This window comes from Schistocerca serialis, chromosome 5, assembly GCF_023864345.2.
Source record: "Schistocerca serialis cubense isolate TAMUIC-IGC-003099 chromosome 5, iqSchSeri2.2, whole genome shotgun sequence".
Taxonomy (NCBI): domain Eukaryota; kingdom Metazoa; phylum Arthropoda; class Insecta; order Orthoptera; family Acrididae; genus Schistocerca; species Schistocerca serialis.
In genome coordinates this window covers 108,565,074-108,592,488 of record NC_064642.1, presented here as the reverse complement: position 1 = coordinate 108,592,488, position 27,415 = coordinate 108,565,074, and positions in this window count along the sequence as shown.

The following is a 27,415-nucleotide window of genomic DNA, read 5'->3' as shown; positions in this document are numbered from 1 at the left end:
GTAATGATGATCGTCACTGCATTATATGCACATGACGTTTCTTGGTACACAAGTCTGTGTCATCAGCGTATAATGCCAACTTCACCTGTGGTGTTGTGGGGATGTCGGCCGTATGCAAAGTACATCGGCGACGTGATAAATTCCTTCGTAACGCATAGAGATTCTTCCAGCATGTAAACGAAACTCCATGCTTTCAAGTACATTCAATTTTTTGGTCTACATAATTACGAACTGCGTAGAATTGTTTCAAGTTTTTTGATTGACAGTTACTATAAAACTGATATTTTGTGACCAATTTGCCTTCTGACTGTCGCATATGTTCATATCATTTAAATGCACCAAGTATGAACAAAACTTATGGAATGAATACCGAAAGATATTATTCCGAGTCATCGGCCATCGCTCGTGAATTCGGACGCTGTAACTGCTGTCTGCGTAGCCTTGACGCGTGACCTCGCCTATACACAGACTATAATTTTAGCCTTCGCAAAAGTTATCACTGAACAAAAATGATTCGCCCTATCAGTCACTGGAGTATTTGCATTGCCCTTATTAGAGCAATTACCGGTGCTATTATCGCCTTTCTTTATGAACTGATCCGTACGCAGACTAGAATTGTTGTTAAGTAAATAAGGCAGTCGACTATCAGTTTCGAAGTAGCTGATGGATCCAGGTGCTCGATTGTAAAATTCATTGCATATGCCGGAAAAAGTGCTTTAATTATAGCACTGTCTACCTTCAGTATCGTAATATTCCGAATACATCCTTCCGTTGAGCAGCTTAAGTTGCAGGTGCTGGAAACAGAAAATTGTGTCTCACCTTATAAAACCCTCTGAAAGAAATATTATGTCTAGGTTTTTACGGCCACCAACTTCTGAATGAGAAAATTTCGTTGTAATTGCTTCTGAAATTTACTGTGAATTAAAAGTAAAGTTGTTCAAATTTCTTTGTACTCAAAATTGTAAGATGGAAGAAAGTCAAACTGATTCTATGTTGTGGCAGCATTCTTTAAACTGTTTTATTAATTAATTGTTGCTATTTATTATGATTGAAGTATCAAAATTTACTCCAGGAAATGGAAAAACAAAGGTGACCAATGCATGGATACTTTAGTGCCCTTTAAATGAACTACATTGTTGGCATTGTGTTCGGAAGTACTATAGCCTTTGATTAATACGATGCTACAGATCGTAATTATTTCCACAAGTAATTTTTGTAATAAATGACAAAAACTGAGGATCAAACAGTCATAAAATAATCAAACAAACGTCTGATTATTGTTACTAATAAAATATAATGTTCAAATTAATTATTCTTTCCTTTTCAGCTATTGTTTATGATACTCTGCTAACAAAAGTACTGCACTGGACAAAATGGAAGTCGGGAAATTCATGCATCTGCGACTTGATGATAGCCACATAAATTTGTTAATGTTTCGACGCACTTTTAGCACCACAATAATTTTGCAATCGCATCCATCGACAATGTATCTAAGCCGTTCAACGCCTGTCCACTATCTCCTTCTTCAGCTACCGAGCCAGTGGTCCAATCAGACTGCTAGATTATCGTGGTATTAATGTTTATCTTAAGTAGAACATCAGTAGAGCAGTCACACACTGTTTTAGACACAGCTGTTAAACTATTTTCATCTTTTTAAAATAGATCACACACACACTGACGGAAAAAACCGCAACACCAAAAAAAAAAAAAAAAAAATTAATGTATAGCAATGACATTTCGGAATACGTTTCTCTAGGTAACATATTTAAGTGATTAACATGGCGAGATCACAGGTTATTGTAAGCACGAGATAAGACATTGAAAATGCAAAATTCTGGTACATTAATAAGCTTCGTCACCGCCAGAATGTTAGAGGCAAACACGTAAACGTACAAGCATATTGTTGTACAGTTGCTGGATGTCAGTTTGTGGGATGGAGTTGCATCCCTGTACGACACGACCAGCCAGTACATGGACAGTTAATACTGGTTGTGGATGGCGATGGAGATGTCGTCCGATATTTATCATATGTGGTCGATTGGAGACAGATCTGGTGATTGAACAGGCGAAGGCAACATGTCGACACTCCGTATATCATGCTGGGTAACAACAGCCGTATGTAGACAAACGTTATCGCATTGGAAAACACCTTCTGGAATGCTGATCACGACTGACAGCTCAACAGATCGAATCAACAGACTGAAGCTGAGGTACAAATTTCCAGTCAGTGTGCGTGGATTAACCACTAGAGTACTCTTGCTGGCTGGCCGGTGTGGCTGTGCGGTTCTAGGCGCTACACTCTGGAGCCGCGGGACATCTACGGTCGCAGGTTCGAATCCTGCCTCGGGCATGGATGTGTGTGATGTTCCTACGTTCGTTAGGTTTAAGTAGTTCTACGTTCTAAGGGACTGATGACCTCAGAAGTTGAGACCCATAGTGCTCAGAGCCATTTGAACCATTTTACTCTTGCTGTAGTTGCAGGGCCTGGTAATGGGAGCTTCGCAGCACAGGTTGTTCTGCGTGTTGCCTTAAAAGCCTCTTCATCCTCAATTGGTGGACAAATATACTTGTAGCCTCTCTTGTAAGTCTACCTCATCATCAGAAGAGTAGCATCCTTGCTGTTCGAGGCTGCGGCTGTTTTCTGACTTTTGTTGTGTTATCCTCATGAGTAGCTAGCCTTTTGCGTCCGGTCTTCTATTGTTCCACGTGGGATGTAGATGTGGCAGAAATTAGCGCTATTAACACAGAAAGTCCGTCGTAAGTACTGGACTGCGCCCAAACCGTAGTGGTGCCCATGTCATCGTCTCTTCTCGCCGCAAAGACAGTCGTGATTGGACGACCGGCTGTGACATCAAACAGGCTGAGATCCGTTGTTGACGGCTGGCCGACACCTGTGCGTCCGTAGCCGAAGCAACGTCCGCAGCGCACGCGTTTGCCCCGGTAGCCGCAACTCGGGCTCCGGTCCCCGTGTTGCACTTCCCCGTGCACACTGACCGCCGAATTCGGTGCGACGAATGGTCGACCTCATACCCTGGTTCAAAAATGGTTCAAATGGCTCTGAGCACTATGGGACTCAACTGCTGTGGTCATAAGTCCCCTAGAACTTAGAACTACTTAAACCTAACTAACCTAAGGACATCACACACATCCATGCCCGAGGCAGGATTCGAACCTGCGACCGTAGTGGTCCTGCGGTTCCAGACTGTAGCGCCTTTAACCGTTCGGCCACTCCGGCCGGCCCATACCCTGGTCTCTGGCAGAAAGCGTAGTTACTATGGCACGTTTGCCGCCTCCTTGCGGTCTCTAGCTCGCAGACATTATCACTGCAGGCGGCGATACAAAGTGTAATGTAATTAATTTGGCTGCCACAGTGAAGAAAAAATTTGTATAATTGGTATATACCTTAGCGTATAACATTTTTTGTGAGACAAGTGAAACATTTTGATTCAAAGTTCGCAAATCATTTGTTTGCATCAACCACCGTTTTTGTAGAGGTACTCCTCCGATCATTTATGTCAGAGGAAGTATTTTTGTTGCAGGGAGTACCTACGAACATGGCATGAAGTAACAATGTAGTGATACTAAGTCATGTGGCACACATTCTATACAGGAAGATTGGAAATTCCCGTTACAAACTTCTGTGACTTATAGAGGGGAATAAGTACATGATATTATGGATAGGAACCTATGTCAGGAAACGTGCCGTATCCATGCTACACGTTTGCTAGGTAGATATGCAACAGGCTCGTCTTGTGGGGTGGACGGGGGGGTGGGGGGGGTGGAGGGGGGGGGGGGTGATTACGCCGGATATGATAATAACGTTTGTAAGAGGTATGTGCTGCCTGCGATATGTTAGCTATAAGAGAATCTGAGACCTAAGAGCGGTGTTGACTGCAGTACTAACTGTGTAGCAGTAGCAGTAAGTTGTTGCTAGCGAGCAGTCGCCTGTCTGCGCTTGTCAGTCCAGTTTGGTGTATCATGTTGGCTGGGCCGGTCGCGGTGCAGCGATGCGGGAGCCTGACTGTTATTGTATAAGGTAAAAAAAGCAGCCTGACGCATATCTAGTAATGTTATGTAAACTCACATGTAAATCTTTTAAAAATGTCCTAATAATAATCTTTGTCTAATTTCTAACAAGCATTCATTTCAATTTAAAGAATTTAATTTCTTTTTACTGCATGATCATTCCGATTGTTGCAAAAGAAAAATCGTTTGCTTCCTTTCATAAATAACAAATGTATAGGCCAGCATTGCACAGAGCTGTGCCGGAAAAGAGCTATCGTAAGAGCAAATAGTTGCCGACTTTATTCAGGTGAGAATTTTAGCTTTTTATTCAGACTGACCTTACAGGGCCATGACGCAGCAGTGCTGTCCAAATTTTACCAGGTTACTGAATTTATTTTTTATTGCGAGGTTCAGGAATTTTTCTGTTTTGAGTTTATATTAAATGAGAAAATAATTTTGTGGGTACATTAAATGGGAACCAATTTTGTTCAGAGGTTACACAAAAATAAGAATCATATTATTATTATGATTAATAATTAAGTTTTTTTGTGAGGTTACACAAAAATTAGAATCATTAACCAAAATAATATTATTTAATTATTCCGTGTGGGGAGGTTACACTTGGCGACAACCGACCAGGATCAGATATCCTTTGTGAATTTCTGAGAAGTAGTCATATATCTGCTCTCATTTACTTAAATGTAGTTTGCATCTGGCGCAACGCATTTACTAATTCGTCACTCTTTCTTTCACAGATCATCGGCAATTTATTGCTCTTTGTTGTAATTGTTTGTTTCATTTCGCTTTGTCTTTTTTCATTTGTGCTTCATTTTGATTTGTGAAAAAATTCAGAGAAAAACTCTTAACAGTGCATCGCGATGTGCAATGAGTGAAATTGCCGACTCGATTAATTTCACCGATCATACTTGCGACACTCAGTGTAATGGCGATAATCCTCCATTTACAGACAATCAGTGCATACCGATCACTAGTAATGATTTAAATGCTAATTATGAGCGAACAAATGCAGTTATGTCCAGAGTAAATGTAACAATTGATGACGTGGCACGTTCCGATACAATGAACGCTGCTCAGTTTGACACACCCGGTTTGCAAAATATGCATAGTGAACAGATAAATTTTTCTCACGAAGATGAATAATGTAGGCAAAATACGTCTGATTTATTTGATTCCGAGGTAGTGACCAACTGCGCACATCCAATTGGCGAACCTTTTCAAGAATCAGAAAATGACCAAATGGTTACACAAAACGTGACAAATTCAGTTACACCACCACATGGCTCAGAGAAAAGAGTCGCTAATTTTGGCTTGGATCAAATTATGGCAGTATTGCTACAACTTAATGAAAAAATAGACAACAATTCCAAACAGTCGAAGAAAGAACAAGGTAACAACTTCAAACAACTTAATGAAAATTACAAACAACTCAATGAAAAATTAGACAACAATTCTAAACAGCTTAGTGAACAGATTACAGCCGTTGCCGTGCAATGTCATGGTACTAAAGAACAATTACGTGAGGAAATTAAGGCTTGTGCTAGGAACACCAGTGAAGAAATTAGATCTGTGGCACAAGAATTAAGTAATACACATGCAGGCACAACTAAAATACTTAGAGATGAAATTAGTGCAGTCGCTAAACAATGTTCTGAAAACGCAACACAGTTACGCGACGAGTTTAAATCAATGTCAGCAGAACTTTCACGTACACTGGATGCGAAAGTAGACGCGAAATTTGACCAACAGAATAGCCAAATTGACAAACGTTTTAATCACCACCTACAAAACAGTGAAACGCGTTACCGTAAACTTATACAGGAGCAGAATAAAGTAAAGCGACAAGTCATGGAAACAATTACTGCACAGAGACAGGAAGATAAACGTAAATTGTTTACGAAAGCAAAAACATACGTAGACAACAATATTGCTACAGTATCAGACGAAATTAATGCTATCAAACAGTTGAACACCGAATTACATGATGAAATCTCTGATCTTAAAACAAAAACAGAAACACACACAGTAGACTTTCAGACAATGACTGACAGACATGAACAATTATTTATTTATTTATTTAATTATTGTTCCGTGGGACCATATTAAGGAGAAGTCTCCATGGTCATGGAACGAGTCAATACATGAAATTACAACACGATTGTAGAAACAGATAAAATGAAATGTAAGAAACATATTCAGTTGTAGATTGTAGAAACAGATAAAATGAAATATAAGAAACATATTCAGGCGACACGTCGTTAGTTTAAATAAAGAAAATCAAGAATGTAACACTGGAATTTGCTTAATTTTTAGCTCTTCCAGGAGCTCCTCGAAAGAGTAGAAGGAGTGAGCCATGAGGAAACTCTTCAGTTTAGACTTAAAACCGTTTGGGCTACTGCTAAGATTTTTGAGTTCTTGTGGTAGCTTATCAAAAATGGATGCAGCAGAATACTGCACTCCTTTCTGCACAAGAGTCAAGGAAGTGCATTCCTCATGCAGACATGATTTCTGCCTAGTATTAACTGAGTAAAAGCTGCTAACTCTTGGAAATAAGCTAATATTGCTAACAACAAACGACATTAAAGAAAATATATGCTGTGAGAGCAATGTCAAAATTCCCAGACTATTGAATGGGGTCGACAAGAGGTTTTTGAACTTACACCACATATAGCTCGAACAGCCCGTTTTTGAGCCAAAAATGCCCTTTTGAATCAGAAGAATTACCCCAAAAAATAATACCATATGACATTAGCGTATGAAAATATGCGAAGTAGACTACTTTTCATATTGAAATGTCACTTATTTCAGATACTGTTCTAATGGTAAATAAAGCGGCATTTAGTTTCTGTACAAGATCCTGAACATGGGCTTTCCACTACAGCTTACTATGTATCCGTACGCCTAGGAACTTGAACTGTTCCGTCTCACTTATAACATGCCCATTCTGTCTCATTAAAATATCAGTTCTTGTTGAATTGTGAGTTAGAAACTGTAAAAACTGAGTCTTACTGTGATTTAGCATCAAATTATTTTCCACAAGCCACGAACTTATTTCATGAACTACATTATTTGATAATGTTTCAATATTACACACAAGATCCTTCACTACCAAGCTGGTGTCATCAGCAAACAGAAATATTTTTGAATCACCTGTAATACTAGAAGGCATATCATTTACATAAATAAGAAACAGCAGTGGCCCCAGCACCGATCCTTGGGGAACGCCCCATTTAACAGTGCCCCATTGGGACTGAACATCATTACCACTCTCAATATTGCGGAGAATTACCTTCAGCTTTCTGTTCTTAAAGTAAGAGGCGAACCAATTGTAAGCTACTCCCCTTACTCCATAATGTTCCAAATTCTGCAGTAATATTTTGTAGTCAACACAGTCAAAAGCCTTCCTTAAATCAAAGAAAACACCTAAAGTTCGCAACCTTTCATTTAATCCATCCAAAACCTCACAGAGAAAAGAGACTATAGCATTTTCAGTTGTTAAGCCATTTCTAAAACCAAACTGTACATTTGACAGCAAATTATGTGATTTTAAATGCTGCAGTAACCTTGTATATACAACCCTCTCGATAACTTTAGCAAACACCGATGGCATAGAAATTGGTCTATAATTATCAACATTATCCCTGTCTCCCTTTTTATAAAGTGGCTTCACTACCGAGTACTTTAGTCGGTATGGAAACCGACCACTCCTAAAGGAAAAGTTACAGATATGGCTAAGTACTGGGCTAACATACATGGAACAATACTTCAGTATTCTGCTAGATACCCCGTCATATCCATGAGAGTTCTTGCTCTTTGGTGATTTAATTATTAACTCAATCTCCCTCTTGTGAGTATCATGGAGGAGCATTTCAGGTAACAGTCTCGAAACACTTTTTTCTACAAGTGCTATATGATTCCCTGTTGGGACTAGGTTTCTATTTAGTTCACCTGCTATATTCAGAAAGTGATTATTAAATACTGTACACATATATGTGACTTATCAGTAACACGGACATTCCCACTACGCACTGATTCTATATCCTCGAACTGTCTCTGCTGACCAGCCACCTCCTTTACGACTGACCATATGGTTTTAATTTTATCCTGAGGCTTAGCTATTCTATCTGCATACCACATACTTTTTGCCTTCCTAATAACTTTTTTAAGCACCTTACAATACTGTTTGTAATGGGCTGTTGTATTTAGATTGTGACTGTTTCTAACGTTTTGATATAATTGCCACTTTGTTCCACAAGATATTCTTATACCTTTAGTCAGCCACCCAGGCTGCCTGTTTGTGCTAGTACTCTGTTTTGAACGTTCTAACGGAAAGCAACTTACAACGAGCACGAGAAAAGTCTTGAGGAAAGCATTATATTTATCGTCTACTGTATCAGCACTATAAACATCTTGCCACTCTTGTTCCTTGATTAGGTTTACAAAAGTCTCTACAGCAACTGGATCAGCTTTCCTAAAAAGTTGGTAACTATATTTAACATGTGTTGCAGCACAAAAATCTTTTAGACTTAAAATTTGTGCATCATGATCTGAAAGGCCATTCACCATGTTGCTAACAGAATGCCCTTCCAGTAATGACAAATGAACAAAAATATTGTCTATGGTTGTTCTACTGTTCCCTTGCACTCTCGTTGGAAAGAATACGGTTTGCATAAGATTAAATGAATTAAGGAGGTCTACCAGCATCCTTTTCCTTGCACAATCACTTATACAATTTATATTGAAGTCACCACATATAACTAACTTTTTGTATTTCCTATAAAGTGAACCAAGAACCTCCTCTAGCTTTAGCAAAAATGTTGTAAAATAGGAGTCTGGGGATCTATAAATAACAACAGTAAGAAGTTTAGCTCCACTAAATTTAACCACACCTGCACAACATTCAAACACCTTTTCAGTGCAGTACTTTGAAACATCAATTGACTCAAATGGGATACCGTTTTTCACATACATGGCTACTCCCCCACACCGCAAAAAGCTCCTAGAAAAGCTGCCAGCCAACCTGTATCCTGGTAAAGGAAGCCTCTGAATTATCTCCACATTTAAGAAGTGTTCAGATATACCAATAATTTCAGAGTCAACATATATAAGCAGTTCACTAACTTTATCTCTAATGCCTTGTATGTTTTGATGAAATATACTAATTCCCTCATTAATCGGATACCTAAGCTTTGTCGAAAGTGGTTTCTTTGTAAGAGAGACTTCCCTTAAGCAGGAATACCTGTCAGCTGACTTCAATATAAAAAAGGTACAGTTCTAACACCCACAACCACCGGAATTTTCCCATGAGTGATCCCACCATCCCCACCTATGCTGTCACCTATAAGCTTTGCCAACCTCCCCTTTCCATAACTGTTGAGGTGCAGGCCATGTCTATTGAAACCCGTCCTGCTGATAGACTCCACTGACACCACTGAACTCTGATTTATGCCTTCTGTCATTAGCGCACCCCCAAGTCTCATGTTATTACGCCTGACGGCTGTATTAAGATGAGGCTGATCGTGACGCTGAAACAGTTCCACGAAATGCACATTCGTGTTGCCAGTGTGAGTGGCTATCTTTTCCAGGTCACCATCTATGTCATACTCCCCATCCCTACCAATACTATTGCCAGCCCCACCCACAAACACTACCTGATCCTCTTTTGTAAAATCCTTACATAACCCCCCTATGTTAAAAGTCACCTGAGCCAATCCTGCATTAGGCTTCACAATGCTGGTGACTTGGTACTCACTCCCCAAAAGTTACAGCAACTGCTGGCCTACACCTCTACCATGAGAACTAATACAGGATCCCGATGCCATCAAAGCAGACGTTAAAAAATTGCATGAAACCACACGTAAAACACAAAAACAAATTAATGCTTGTGATAATAAAAAAGATGATCAGGTAAAAGCACTGACTGAAAAATATGATGAATTGGCCAGTCGTGTTGACGTTATCGAAAGTAATAATGACACCAAATCAGACGATACGTCACCTGTTTCGTTTAATCAAACACCCGAATTCCAAAATTAACAGCAGACGATCAGTGAGATAGGTTCGTCTAATAATACATTACGTAGAAAATTGTCATCTTCACAGCAAGAGGTAACAGGGATGAAAAATGTTTCAGCCTTTAACACATCACAGCATACGCCACTTTGTGCACATTTGTCACACTCACACATCCAGTGTAGCTTAGGTAATGTACAGAGACTACGTGACTTAGAATCCGAACAGACACGGACAAATAGATTCTCATGCAATCCTGAACCTGTTCACACATTCAGAGACGATAACGTTGATTATAAGCAATCTTTATCCGTGAAAAAATTTAAGGTACTTAATAATGACAGAACACAGATTCACGCTTTGGACTGGATACGACAATTTGCTTTTGTATTTTCATTAGCTTGGCCTGTAATGCAGAAACTAGCATTGGACTGGATATGACAATTTGTTTTTGAATTTTCACCGCCATTGCCTGTAACGCAGAAACTAAAATGTAATTATAGCGCGTAATTGACCTCAGGGGATTCATTACACTCCGATGAATATGTGCTGTAGCGTGCACAGGGCCCCGAGCCGTAGTAGTGCTATTTCATCTTTAGTTTTCTGCACTGCTGCCTTCTCTTCTACTATCCTATATATCTATCAAAACAGCTCTTCAACTATCGATCTATCTAGGATTCAGAATGAGTAAAGAAAACCCGATAAGACAAGTTTTACCGAAAGTGACAATTTTCATTAGAAACTCCAGAAATGACAAGAACTACCAGTGTAATTTTAATAACAGACAAAATTTTATTCATCAGTAAGTACAAAATTTTCAGCAGTCGCAAACACATTTTGGTAACAATAGACACTTTTCACCGCAACAGTATCAAAGCCAGCCGGTTAGCATACGTAACCAACAATGTAATGTACAAGGTCAACCAAACTTTAATGTTTCGCACGCCTACACGCATAGCGTCGGCTCCACCAAATAGTAACGCACCGCAACAAGGAAACTAGTACGTACAGAAAACACATCATATCGCAATGCACCGTATAGAAATGACTATCAAGACAAACGTGAAAGTAATGAGCACAATTTTCAGCGTACGTTTAATAACAGTCGGTCTTACCAGCAACAAAATCAACCGCAACAACAAATTATCATGAATGAACCAGACAGTAGATATCATCTCGAACGTAATACGTCAGGAAGAAATAACAGAACAGTACAAATAGTACTGCCACAGCATCCTCCCGAAAATAATAGCACTTCAGATAGAATTTGACTAGATACAGTATAGGTTGCATCTTCCAGCAACGCAAGCAATACTTCAAATACGCAGAATCTTGTTCACGAAAATGTTATTACTTTTGGCGACATCCGAGACACTCTTTTGCAGGAAAAACCAGTTATTCAAAAAACCATTTCCCACCCTGTCATTGAGGTAAAGATTGGATCATCCAAATTTTCAGCAGTAATCGATTCTGAATCACCTATTCCCGGCTGGGTCGGAGATTTTCTCTGCTCAGGGACTGGGTGTTGTGTTATCCTAATCATCATCATTTCATCCCCATCGACACGCAGGTCGCCGAAGTGGCGTCAAATCGAAAGACCTGCACCAGGCGAACGGTCTACCCGACGGGAGGCCCTAGCCACACGTCATTTCCATTTATACCTATGTCAGTTATAAATGAGGAAACTTTCAACGAATGTAACAAAGAGAATACCTATCCTACGTTGCCATTAGGCGAAACTAAAGTAAAAGGAGCAGTATCTGGTAAAGGAGTAGATGTAAAATTACAGACACTTTTATCATTTTGTATTGCAGGTCATACTTTTCACTCAAATTTTTGGATTGTTCCCTTATTGAGAACAGACGTTATTTTAGGTACGAATTTTCTGGTACAACACGACGCAATTATGGACTTTCAAAACTCCTATGTAATGTTAAAGGATGAAAATGTACAACTGGCTTTAGAATTTCAGCACTCTTTATCTATAGAAGAACAAACACTTAATCGTACAGAGGTCATTTCCGCATCACGTGACATAGACTGTCATTACACATTGTTCACAGATACGTACGATCACAACTATAATACTCCAGACGAAGCCGACTATGACGTTATACAAATGATTTCTGATAACGTTAAACAGAGCAGTGCAAATACAGACGACGAACGCACGCAACTACGCAAAATTCTTTTACAGCAAGCTCCAGTTTTTGACAACGTCCCTGGTACTATGTCCGGTTTTATGTATGAATTTCAAGTTAAACAGCACGACATATTTAAAGCCAAACATTATCCCATTCCGTATATTCACAGAGAACAAGTTAAGAAAGAATTGCAAGCTATGCTTGACCAAGGAATTATTGAACCGGCAGTTAGTCCGTACACAAACCCACTCCATATTGTTAAGAAAAAGGATGGTTCACTTCGTCTCGTACTTGATTCGCGTCATATCAACGACATTATTATTAATGAAGCAGATCGCCCACATACAGTAGAAGAACTTCTACAGAAATATCATGGTACTGCTATTTATTCCACGTTAGATTTGAAATCGGGATTTTGGCTAATTCTGCTCCATCCGAACTGCAGAAAGTACACAGCTTTTCTCTGTTTTGGTGACTGTTATCAGTTCTGTAAATTACCGTTCGGTTTAACTATTTCTTCAGCAGCATTTATTCGCGGTTTCAATAGTATACTTCCGACAGAACTTAAAGACAGAATCACAACGTATGTAGACGACATTCTTATAGCAGAAACTAACTGGTCTGAACACAATCTGATTCTTGAATGACTGTTGCTAGCTTTGCGTGCGCAGGGACTCACAGTTGGTCTTGGCAAATCGCACTTTGGCAGGGCTTGTATGGGATATCGTGGACATGTGATTTCAGCAGAGGGCATTGCGCCTGACCCGGAAGAGCTTCAGGCTTTGCGTGACATTACTGTTCCCACGACGAGGAAGCAACTGCCCGGCTTTTTGGGTTTCATTAGCTTTTTTCGTAAATTTGTTCATTGCTCTGCTTTTGACACCCCTAGATTGTGTCGATTGACGGGTGAAGGTACTGTTTGGTCCTGGGATGGCCGGGCACGTTCTGGGTTTGTGAATCTGAAGGAGGCTTTGTTGAGTGCACCACTTTTGTCACACCCAGATCTTACTAGAGATTTTTTCATTGCTGCCGACAGTTCTAACACCGCTTTGGGCGTACACATTTCTCAGGAGACTGCGGAAGATGGTGCTACGGTGATAAGGAGCATCGCCTTTGCGAGTCGCATTCTGTCACCTGCTGAACGCAATTATTCTGTTACAGAACTTGAAACACTATGTGTTGTTTGGGCATTTACGAGATTTAGGCATTTTCTTTATGGAAGACACACTATCGTTTATACAGATCATAGAGTTTTTACTTTCCGCAAAATTTACACACGACAGATTAAGCAGGAGGAAATTTTATTTACAAGAATTTAATTTTACAATTGTTCACATTCCCGGTACACAAAATATTGTAGCAGACGCACTATCCCGTTCTCTCATCAACAATCAGCAATACATCGCAACCAACTTCTGCAAAGCAAATTTCAGCGTCATGTATATTCAACAAGTTGCATTTGAAAATTTTATTTCCTCGTCATTACGAGACATAGAACAAGAGCAGAGTAAAGACAACGTATGGAAAGAAGTAAAACACCTTTCGCAAGATAGGAATAATGTTACCTTTAGAAACCATTACGCAATAATATTCCGTTTCGCCGCTATCACCCTGACAGCAACAACTGGTTACTATGTAATCCTGACGAGCTTGCTAACAAATTAATTTGATATACTCATTTAAGTTACGCACATTATGGAGCCAGAAAATGTTTTCTAATACTGAGACAGAACTGTTATTTTACCAACATGGAGAAACGTATTCGACGAGTTTTCGCGTCATGTAAAATCTGCCAGAAAGCTAAGTCAGACACGACTTCACATATTCCTCCGTTACATCCCATTGTACCTGTTAAATTAAGACACATGGCCGCTGTAGATATTTTTGGTCCGATTCCCAGATCTAATAGAGGTTTTTGCTACATCTTTGTCGCTGTTGAACTCACCTCAAAATTTGTTAGCTTCACTCCGTTACGCAAAGCTACTGCTAAATCTGTTTCGAAAGCATTTGTGAAACATTTTTTATTTCATGTAGGGCATGTATTGAAAGTAATTTCCGACAATGGACGACAATTTCGATCTTCTATATGGACACGTATGTTACAAAAAAGAAACATTTCTCCGATCTATATATCCAAGTATCATGCTTCTTCGAACCCTTGTGAACGATTAATGAGAGAAATTGGTAAACTATGTAGAATATACTGCCATAAAAGACATTTTGATTGGAACACACAAATACTCTCATTTCAGGATGTAATTGATTCCATACCAAATGAATCTACTATGCTATCTCCGACTGTTATACTGAAAAATGTTGAACCACCTAACAAAATTAAAGGATTAGTATCGTTTCCTACATCTCGTCGACTACGATACCATGAAATAATTGACATTGCGCTGAACAACATCAAACGTGCCGCAGAGCGCCGGAGAAGACAGCAAAAACAGGTTTGTACATGCTGTGACTTTGACATTGGACAGAAGATATTAGTGTGTACACACTATTTATCTAACAGAGGAAAGAGTAGATGTAGTAGATTTGAGCCTCTATACGCAGGTCCGTATAGAATTCGCAGCATTCCTCACCCCAATGTAGTACACGTCGAAAGTCTGAGAACCAGAAAAAGTAAAGGCAATCACCATGTCTCCAATATTAAACCCTTTATTGAATGAACATACTTTATGATTTATCACACTGTAATGTCATTTCCTGATTTTTATGTGACCACTTATACAATTATATTTATATGAACACTTACTGATGATTATCATATTTTTTCTTGGTAAGTGCCCAGCAAGATAAGGTTAGCAGGTCGCTTTTCTTGTCGTTACACGTCAGACCGTGCACATTTATCCAGATAAACTTACACATTTTATGACCACTTATGCAGTTATATCTATGTGATTATTTACTGATGATTATTATATTTTTTCTTGGCAAGTGCCCGGCAAGGTAAGGTTAGCAGGTCGCTTTTCTTGTCGTTACACATCAGACCGTGCACATTTATCCTGATAAACTTACACATTTTATGACCATTTATGCAATTATATTAATGTGACTGCTTACTGTTGATTATTATATTTTTTTCTTGGCAAGTGCCCGGCAAGGTAAGGTTAGCAGGTCGCTTTTCTTGTCGTTACACATAAGACCGTGCACATTTTTCCAGATAAACATACATATTTTATGAACAATTATGCAATTCTTTCTAGTGACATATTAATTTTGTTAAATTCTCTCTCCATTAAAGTCTTCAACTCTCGCCTCTATCAACTACACAACATACAAGCTGTACACAAAGAAAGTCATTTCTTGTCGTTATATATCAGACCGTGCACATTTTCCATTTTTTATGTATGTATGATTGTTTTCCTGTTTCTTTGTATGCACTATGAAATCTTTAAGATATAACAAACACCGGTTAACATTGACATTTTTGCCTTACGATATCTCAACATCGTGACTATTTTACATTTTTTTGCTTCTACATTATGATACTCTGTGTACATTTTTGCACCTGCACACTGTCTGTGTTTTTGACATATTACGTTTTCCGTAATGCTATGCTGTATGCTTAATTATATCACTAGAAACCAGTTTTTATTTAATGGGTATATGATTTAAATGCAAGACATTAATCATTGTTCAGCATTTTCAGAGAGCAATAACGTGTAAAAGAAATAAATGAAACAAACCACAGTGGATTACTATGAAATGGGAATTTCACCTTCGGAATGAACGAAAGAAGATGCAATACCTCATCACAAAGAGTAAATGGATCTGAATTAACAAACATTAATATGAATATACTATACACATCGTATGATAGCAGTCTTAACTAATTTTTTCTTTCAGAATACGAGGCGATTGATGCAGGCTGTCAGACAGAACTACACATCTTAGTTTTAGTGATGTTAGAAATAAGAAACTCTACACTATGAATAATTATATGAAGTAAATGGTAATATGAATAATGAATAATGAAGTGTCTTTTTGCAGATGATAATGAATGATGACGAATAGTCATGAAGAATATGGTAATATGAATAATGAAGTTTTTGTTTGCAGGTGATCATAATAATGAAGTTATGGTGATATGAATAATGAAGTTTTGGTTTACAGGTGATGATAGTGATAAATTTTATATGGCCACTAAACGCACCACTTTTAAGTTTTTCTTTGCAGATGAGAATAATGATGAAGTTTATATATTTACTGTTAGTTAAGAAATGCTATGTAGTAATTTAAGTATTTGTTGCAGTTCGTTTTGACAGTATGTCTTATGTCGCATGGTATAATGACTGAAGGTTTTGGAAAGGACAGCTAGAGTACATATATATTGAGTACACATTTCATTACCTGTTAATTCGAAGTTCACTACTTTTCAGCATAATATGCGTTTCTTCTTTCAGCTTAATAATCCATTTTCTATTTTTTCTAGGAGAAGCTATTCACGAAATTAATATGCTATAAGCAGTTAATCATTAAACCTGTTCTAGTACTTGTGTTTTTTTTACCCATTTGTGTGTGTCATTCATGAACATGATCACATATACTCTACTTGTTTCATAACCTTGCTACAGCTGACTCATGACAAATGACGTTACCTATCCTCATTTGCAGCAATAAGTCAAAAGCAAATATTTTCATGCCCCAGCAATTAATTATCGATCCCAACCCAATGCATTGCTAGCAAAAAAAAAGTATTACCAGTCCCAAGTAATGGTACCAGTTTAAGAGACTTCTAAGTAATACTGAATTATGTTTTCTAATCACAGACCTTGAGTAATAGTTACAGTGTGTTACATTTTCAATATGTCGTATGTCACTTGAATGATGAAAAGTGCTTTGTACTACTTCTGATGGTTTGTAACTGGCCAATGAGTGCCAATAATTATTTTAAATATGTCGTATGTCACTTGAATGATGGAAAATGCTTTGTACTACTTCTGATGGTTTGTAACTGGCCGATGAGTGCCAATAATTATTTTAAATATGTCGCATGTCACTTGAATGATGAAAAATGCTTTGTACTACTTCTGATGGTTTGTAACTGGCCAATGAATGCCAATAATTATTTTAAATATGTCGTATGTCACTTGAATGATGAAAAATGCTTTGTACTACTTCTGATAGTTTGCAACTGGCCAATGAGTGCCAATAATTATTTTAAATATGTCGTATGTCACTTGAATGATGAAAAATGTTTTGTACTATTCAATACTTGCTATATGTTTAGTAACTGGCCAATGAATGCCCTGTTTTTTATTTTAATTTTGTATTATGTCACCTACATGCTATTATATATGAATACCAGTAGCTTGATGCTACATTCATTAGCTCCTGTTTTGAATGATGACTTTTGATGGTTTGTAACTTGTCAATGAGTGCCAATGATTACTATAACTAATAACTAGGTGAATTATGTTAATACTATGCCATTCATTAGCTCCTGTTTTGAATGAAGACTTCTGATGGTTTGTAACTGACCAATGAGTGCCAATGATTACTATAACTAGATGAATTATGTAAATGGTATGCCATTAATTAACTCTTGCTTTGAATGATCACTTTTAAATAATGTATAAAAATGGTTTGTAACTGGCCAATGAGTGCCAATGTTCACTGTAATCAGATGATTCATGAACATTATTCTGTAATACTTCATACATAGTACAGAAGTGTTCAGTAACTAGGTGATGAGTGCCAACAATTAGTCAAATCGGTTGATAGACTAGTGTAATTATCAATTATGACTAGCATGAGACTTAATGTCCTTCACCTTCTGATGTAATTACCAGGAATTACTGAAATATACGTTTGTCCTGTCTATCCTTATGATCATGGAGCACTATATTTGGTTTCTGCACTAATTCTACGTTGGTGAGTGAGTGTGGTGTTGACACATCATGGTGTCCACCACCTTCAACAAAGGAGATGTTACTATCGTTCCACTGTTTGCTGTACCTAATGTACTACCAAAATGATAACATGGAATATTAATACGACATTTCAGTGTCTCGGCTACACTGATTAATACTTCTGGGAGGAGAACTTCAGATTGTCTCAGTGTTGTGCTTCTGTAAATAGATATGGACTTTCAGTGCAGCTACGTGCAACCTAATGTGCTACAACCATGATGCAATCCTTCCCTTTCCTATCCTAGTTCTAGTAAAATGGTAACAAAAAAGTACTACAGTGCGCATGCCCTTTATGTCATTCGTTAATATGATTTGTACTCATTGCGTGTACATTTTGTCATTGGTTGGTATGTTCTGTACTCAGTGCATGTGCACTATATTTTATTTCATGTTATGTATATATTCTGTGACTGTAAACTTTGTTAATTAAGAAAAATTGCCTGTATATTTTGTGATTTCTTGATATGTTCTGTACTCGGTGCATGTGCACTCTATTTCATTTTATGTTCTGTACTTATATATATGTATATACTCTGTGAGTGTCAACTTAGTTAATTAAGTAGATTTCAGAAAAATTTTTTGCTCACGGCAAGTCCAATTGACTCACCATCGCTACCAAATTGGTACCCCCCCCCCCCCCCCCAGTGGAGGGTTATGTAAGAGGTATGTGCTGCCTGCGATATGTAAGCTATAAGAGAATCTGAGACCAAAGAGCAGTGTTGACTGCAGTACGAACTGTGTAGCAGTAGCAGTAAGTCTTTGCTAGCGAGCAGTCGCCTGTCTGCGCTTGTCAGTCCAGTCTGGTGTATCATGTTGGCTGGGCCGGTCGCGGTGCAGCGATGCCGGAGCCTGATTATTATTGTATAAGGTAAAAAAAGCAGCCTCACGCATATCTAGTAATGTTATGTAAACTCACATGTAAATCTTTTAAAAATGTCCTAATAATAATCTTTGTCTAATTTCTAACAAGCATTCATTTCAATTTAAAGAATTTAATATTTTTTTTACTGCACGATCATTCCGATTGTTGCAAAAGAAAAATCATTAGCTTCCTTTCATAAATAACAAAATATAGGCCAGCATTGTACAGAGCTGTGGCGGAAAAGAGCTATTGTAAGAGCAGATAGTTGCCGACTTTATCGAGGTGAGAATTTTTGCTTTTTATTCAGAATGATCTTACAGGGCCATGACGCAGTTGTGCTGTCGTCCAAATTTTACCAGGTTACTGAATTTATTTTTTATTACGAGGTTTAGGAATTTTTCTGTTTCGAGCTTGTATTAAATGAGAAAAGAATTTTGTGGGTACATTAAATGGGAACCAATTTAGTTCAGAGGTTGCACAAAAAATAGAATCATATTATTATCATTATTAATTAAGTTTTTTTTGTGAGGTTACACAAAATTAGAATCATTAACCAAATAATATTTAAATTATTTCGTGTGGGGAGGTTACACGCTTGACGTCATTCCCATATCTCTGGCCTGCTTCGCACCAAATGGCTGTAGCACGCAGATGGTACGGTTCCGGGCATGTGTTCCAGTTGAAAATGGTATCTCCTCAACTGCCTCTACAAGTCCTAGATGTTAGTATGGGAATTTCTGAAGTCCTGTGTAGTAATTTACGTTTTAGTCACATTAATGCATCCACCGCCTATGTTCGACATGAATGTGGCAGCAGTAGTAGTAGCAGAAAGTATATAAAATACGAAGGGGAGTATTTGGAGGAGGGGAGGGGGGACGCTGAAAACAGCGTAGCCGTTGTCGTAGTGCGGAAACGGAGCAATTTATCTGACGTTCAAATGGTTCAAATGGCTTTGAGCACCATGAGACTTAACTGCTGATGTCATCGGTGCCCTAGAACTTAGAATTACTTAAACCTAACTGTCCTAAGGACATCACGCACATCCATGCCCGAGGCAGGATTCGAACCTGCGACCATAGCGGTCGCGCGGTTCCAGACTGTAGGGCCTAGAGCCGCTCGGCCACCCCAGCCGGCTTATCTGACGTCCAGAAGGGCATGATCGATATCTTCTGGGCCATGAATGGAAAAATTCAGCCTAACGGCTAAGTTTGTAAGACATTCGCACTCCGCCTTAGTCAGAGAATACCGTGCATAACAAGAAGGCGGTATCCAAAACCGACACCAAAGCAACTGTGGTGGATCACTGGTCATTGACTGCAGGGGTGATCGACGGCTGCGGATACGGGTGTGGGGCAAATGGCGTGCAACTCTTCAGCTACTTGTAACCTCCTCCATACTTATCGATCTTAATGACAGTGAAAAATTAAACCGCCTGTACCTAATGGAAATTTGGGAAAAGCCAGCGTCACCAAAGTTAATCTGTCGGTAAAGAGGGAGGAAAGGGATACATCTAAATGAAAGGAAAAATGCAAATGAAACTGGAGGATATCAATTTTGAAAAGGGGTAAAGTTAGTAAAGAAAGTAAATGTGCGGCCGCTATGTTAACAATTAACTAGCGGTAATTAGATATTTGAGATTTGGGGGAAATTACGGTCGCCAGTCTTATGGACAATTACTATAGTAACTGAAAAAGAAAGGTTATTACACATATAATTAGCACTAGAAGCGTGGCAACTGAAGGTTGACACGTGTAGTGTGAAAACTGCAAGTTTGTCAGAAGTAATAAATTTCGCTATACTCCGACATAATTTAGCAAAAGAATGAATAAAACCGGAAAAGTGAAAGTTAATTTAGTGACTGAAATTAATAGTGAGGTTTTTTTTGAAGCACATCGAAATTCAGTAAAATACGGTTAGTCTTGGGGTACCTCAACAATCATTTCAAAAGCTACTTGAATCTACACACTTTAGAAATAAGAGATTTAACTATGAAATTGAATTAAATGACTCTGAACAATTAACAAAAGTAAAATTTAGTACGTACCAAACTGAGCTGCAGTCACAGGTGAGCTAAAATACGGTAACAAAACTCGCACACTTAATTTGTGCTTGTGTAATCTAAGTATTGTAGCCATCTATGAATACCTTAATTGAACTTTGAAATTAAAGCAGTGAAATCGAATGATATTACTTTAATGCTGGCGTTTGAATTTCAACGACACTCGGGTTCATTCCGGAAAAGGAAGGGACCCTGCTTGGTAATACAATTGGGACAATGAGCAACAAAGGTTCATGGTACGTTGCTGCAATTTAGTGAGAAAAATTTAACAGTTTGAAAAGCTGAGGTCTGCCATACAGTTCTAAAACTTAACGTCCTGCCAGTCTTCCTTTTTGGTTGATTGAAGGTTTGAAGTCGTCGATCGAGGAGGTGGCGACAGTCACTCGTTGTCGGCCGTCGCTGTTGCAGAAGCTGGATGTTGGCGCGACATCTTCTCGACACGGTCTCCAGCCGGAACGGCTTCCCGTCCGCGACACCGTGTCAGAAACTAACATAGCAAGTCGAGCGCAATTAGATGCTGCCAAACCCCGAAAGCGCGGCAACTCGCGGGAGTGTCACACAACACACCTGCTCCACTGCCCTCCTCCAGCCAGACCCTCTCTGCTCTGCCCGCACTCCACGCGGCAGAGTTAACACTACCAAAGATCCTAAACACTTTGGTTCTGCACACGACCTATCGATGTATTCGTTCGACAGCACACTTTTCCCTAGGCAAGACCCAACGTAAAATACAAATAATATTTACAAAACAAACCAATTACACATCGACATATATATATATATATATATATATATATATATATATATATATATAGTAAAACAATTACAATATATATAGACACAGGAATGTCATATCTTCAGGTAACAAAATAAGGAAAAAAATTTATATTACAATAGATGGAAATAGGAAGATATGCATTTCCGGCGTTACAGACTGATTGCCCAGATGAACGAAGGAGTTAAAACGTAGGTGCGTATGAGCATCTGCAGCAGGCGTCTGCTTCATGCAGCCATGCTGACTGCTGTTCGTCGGCTACGAAGGCTGGAATTTGCACACCAGTACCGCAACTGGACGTCTACTGCGTGGGGACAGCTGTGCACCATCGGTCTGAAACGTCTGGAAGCAAATACCCTGCAACATTCGTCTGAAGGGCCCAGTCCGGAGGTCTGGGGAATATTTTCATGGCATTCCCTGGCTGATTTCGTCATTCTGGAAGGCACAATGGAGCGAAAGAAGTGTGAATTTCGTAGTATCGCGTCTTATCGATACTGTCGGAGCCGGTGACTCGAATTCTGAACTTCGTCACCAATCAAGAACATCCTTGCCCGCGACCAACGAATACCGACAGGACGATGTTATAAGTGTTGTGCATTTGGACACCGATGTTCCAATCGAGATTACTTACGTGTCGCTAGTTGGTGCCCAATTTCACAACGATTTCTTGATACCTCTACCGGCAATATCCAGATTAATTAGATGCACACCCATGTCGGACCTCCGATTATAGCTAGCCGCGTCTGCCGCAAATTGCCAACAGTGTAGCATTCCTGCACCCCCAAGTTGAGTACATTACATTTATCTAAAGTGCACTTTTGCTTGATCTTCCAGATTCCTACAGCGACAGATCCCTGTTACCAACTTCCATCCATTTATCATTAGCAGCGAGGACGTGGCGTTATCCTTCTTGGAACACAGCGGCTGCCGGCTCCTTCGGGACCAAGTCCACTTTGGTTTTGCTCTGCAAGATCATATCTACCAACAGGATTATTCAACGTGTCATACAGCTCGCAGTGTGCTTGCGTCGTCTGAAGGGCATCAGAGTGAGGTTACCCTACTCCCTAGCTACCGAAGGTCCCAGATTTAAATCCAATCGGATATCCGTAGGTCCAATTCAGTCTTGGTTTTCGCGCAGCTGGCCACATTACTGGAATCGCCGTGGCTGTGCATTCCTATCGGTACCTTCCAGAACCTCACTGGCCTTATCCTTGCACGACTTGCAGCGGTCCGCACTGCTGGAGGTGCTTATTGAGACTTTTGACAGGTGGTAAAGTTATTGTGACTAGACTGTGTATGTCAAATAGAGCCAAAAATGTTAAAAAAAGGACTCAGATCACATAGTGATCGGAGGGCATCAGTCCCCTAGACTTAGAACTATTTAAACCTAACATTCAGTCTGGAACCGCGCGACCGCTACGGTCGCAGGTTCGAATCGTGCCTTGGGCATGGATATCTAGGGGGCAGATGTCCTCAGATGTTAAGTTCCATAGTGCTTAGTGCCAGTTGAACCATTTGAATCCTAACTTGAAACAAAATGTCTTTTAACTACCTACAGCATCTGCTTCGAGGACTCTCTGCAGGTAGATAATAAACAGAAGTCACAGGCGACACTTTCTGTAGATTGAGACGCCGTCTAGCAACTCCTTTCTCTTACCAAACTACACAATTTTTCGTTACGAATCTTATAACTGAGACACTCTCTACATACACCCTCTAAGATGTTGTTGCTTGCTATATTTCACCATAATAGCAGCCAAAGGCAGCTTCTCTATGAAAGTGCATGCGTTCTAGATGATAGATGAAAGCCCTCCTAGTTTTAACAGATAACAAACGGACAACGATTTTTTCTCTTACAGTCTCTTTTAATATGAGTTGACGTCATGTATAATTCATTCCCCTTACTGCTCGAGTAGGATCCTGAGCGCACCAGGCAAACACATAGCAGTTGCTGGCCTCATCTCTTGCGCAGTGCTTATGTTTCTTTGTTTTTTTTTTCCATTTTTAAGCCCCAGACATCTTCCTATTCTCAGAGAAGATTTTATTCTAATGCGTTACTTAATTTTAGGTTTTATGGACGATTTGCACGATAAATCCAAATGTTTTGGAACCAGTCATTCTTTGAGATTGATGCGCAAGATCGTAGAGTTTTTACATTGCATTTTGGTATTCCGACTGGTGAGGGCTTACTTATCGATTGCCGAATGAGATTTTGACTCTGCATCGAAGTGTGCTTCGATATGAAACTTCCTGGCAGATTAAAACTTATCGATTGTCATTTATGATTTGTGGTTCGCGGTTTCTATTTGTATGTATTGTCATTTGGAGATTCTGAGTGGAGCCCTGGACGCTATAAAATGGAGTGCCAAGATGTGAAATCGGAACATTTCCAACACATTCTTCTGTCTGATTTCAATAGAGGGGTAGCAGCAGCGGAGGAACCAAGAAACATTGGCGCCGGGTATGGTTGCAATGCCGTTGAACAGAGCACAGAAAACAAATGTTTTTCTCGTTTCCAGGGATTGTTTTGACATTAGTGACTCTCCACACTCATGAGGACCTTGTGGACGGAAAAAAGGGGCATGCGGGGGGGGGGGGGGGGGGGGGGCGAGGGGCTGTGATGATCGTTTAGGTGCGTTGATCCACAGTGACACATTTGATTCTACTCGACACAAGTACAAGGACCTGTCAAGGAGAAAGTTTTGCCGTTTGTTTGGAACCTGTACTTTGATGTATGGCATACGCTTTATATCAATCGCTAAGTAATCAAACAATCGGTCGCAATAGTATGCAATCCTTTTTGTGCTAAACACAATCTTACTGTGGTTAATAATTGTAATTTACTTCGTATGATGCCATAATTATATACACATTGCTTTTCCAATAAACGTCATGAGGCCATGAATGTACTGTGAAGCAGCAGTCAGAATGCCTAATTCCTTTAACAAATGTCTACAAGATGATCGTGGGTGAGAACTACATATACTTCTTACAGAATAATTTGGAAAAATGAGGACTTCCGTTCTTAATGATGAATTATCCCAGGACATAATCCAAATTATATTAAAAAAGAGTACGCCAGGACAGACCATGAAGGCCCATCGGTACCGACCGGCCGCCGTGTCATCCTCAGCCCACAGGCGTCACAGGATGCGTATATCTAAATGGCATCGTCAGTAGAGCTACTCTTGTGAAATCCGAAGTGTGGTTTACTGAGCATGTTATTGTCGCTCTGGTGGGATACTATTCCAGGATACACCATCTTCTGAAATATTTCGACAGTGATGCCAGTCGTGTATCACATCGGTAGTCTTTGACATGTAGTTTCTCACCTTTCTTGCAGAGGTGTTTAAGAAGAACATATTTCAGTGTCTCTGGAAAAATGCCTCTGGCTAGTGACGAATTACATATTTCAGGATAAGACAGACCATATTATAAAGGAGCTTCTTTAGTACTCTGTTCTAAACACCATCAAATCCAGATGAGGTTTTCATTTTAAGAAAATATACAATTTTTTTAATTCGAGAATGAGAATTTGATGATGAAGTCATGTGAGTGAATTTGATGAAAGTTGCTTTTTGAACACACTGCTATCATATTTCGCCTTATTGTTTGTCCCTACATTTTCTACTATATTGAAGAAACTATGACTCATTATTTGTAGTCTTTACGCTTCATTGAACAGTAATGCTATCCCGTTCTGTGGCTGGTTTTCCTATCCCTGGTTTCACTACACTGGGGTTACTGATTTCTGACATAATGTGCGTGTTCTTTGATTTTTTATATAACTCTTCTTATTAACTTTGGGTAGTTTTTACAGTGTGCAACTACAGTAGAATCGCTACTAATTCTAGTCAACAGATCCATTTCACTTTTCAATTCATAAGATACTTTAATCACTCTAGTAATCTGTGGTTTTTTATATGGCTTTTTACAGTTCCTTCTGGTTAGCTAACGCGGGGAGCTATTTTAGTACTATGAGAATCAATTTGTCAAGGAACAGACTCAATTTTATACCAGTAATTTATTTATTGTATATTTAATTCCACGTCATCTCTTGTAAACAAAATTTCAAAAAATTTTAATCCAGGGCCATTAATTACTTCAACTGATTTCCACTGAAAAGTATCCATACTGTACGACACTATGTTATTGAACCTAAGCGGTTGTACATAATGAACCGAGAGATTTTGTTCCTGAGTTTACAGTTATTTTTGTGGTTTAAGCTTTAACAAAGTAAACGCTATCAATAAGAATGTTACTGTCTTTATCCATCCATGTTGGAAATTACTGAGAAGTTATAAGATCCAAGTTAGATTTACAGATTATTTTTCCTGTCCGTAATTAGTAGAAAATCTGCACTGAAGTCGCAACAAACTTAACTGCTGGCTAATCTGACAGACAGCATTGTAGGGAATCGAAATTTCTCGAAACAATTCAAACTTCTCAGTATGGATCTCTGTACAGTTACTATTAAAAGTGATTTATTTTTCACTATTAATTCACAAGCACACACTCCCATGTGCTCATCTTTACAAAATCTACTTGTATCAATGATTTAGATTTTACGCTCTTTCTTAGCATATGTAAACCTCCTTTCCCCCTATTAGTTTTCTTTGAGTAAGCTGCTAGAGCAGCTCAAGAGTCAAAACAATTGACTACTGACAGGAATCGCGAGACAAGTCGGATGCCAGTCCCATATCAGATATCGTTAAGAGTCTTCACCATTAGGAATACTCTGTGTCGGCTGGTTTCTGTTTCACAATGATGCCGCCCTCGGCGACCCCACAGTTGTGACACTGACGAAGTGTTGTGGTTCTGACTGTGTGCGCGTACGATTAAAAGATTAATCACAGTAGCTGTATTATACGTATTTAAATTCCTTATGCAATATGAAATACGATCGCAAATGTTTGCTAAATGTTTTCAATGTAATTTTTCTTTGCATTGTATTCCAACAGCCTTAACTGACCTTCTTACGCCTTGCTACATATACGAGCCATATTTGAGAATGATCGTCTCTTTAAGAATCCTTATTCAAGAATCCTCTTTACCTCCAGGTAAAAATTTATGTCGTAGCAACTGCTAGGTACGTTCGCGCATACCCGAGAGTTGACAGTACTGGAAGAGAAAAAGCAAAGATTCCCTCTACCACACTCTCTAACTTCGCATGACCTCTGTTGCGTATCCCTATATCCTGAGACAAGCGGCCAACTTAACTCAGTTCACAACCAAACGAACCGACTTCAGTTAAAACCAAGCACGTCTTAAACTATTACTATGTCTGTCAGTATTTTTTTTTTTTTTTTTTACTAAGCATGAAAACTACACTCTCAAGCCCTTCTTAACATTATCTGAAGTTTCTATATTCGGATGTTAGTTGCTAGATGTATATTAGTATACAATACGGCTGACAACCACGGGCCGCACCAATTCTCGCTACTCGCAGGTGGCAGTTTGTTGACCACTGCTATAGAGAAACGACTATTGAGGCGCATTTGGTGGTACTGGGCTTGCTGCCATTAGCCATAGCCGTAAGAAATGGTTGTGCACATTATTGGTTCAAAAAGTTGAATGTGATAAGGTAAACGACATAATGGTGGCAAGAGCAGCATCTAA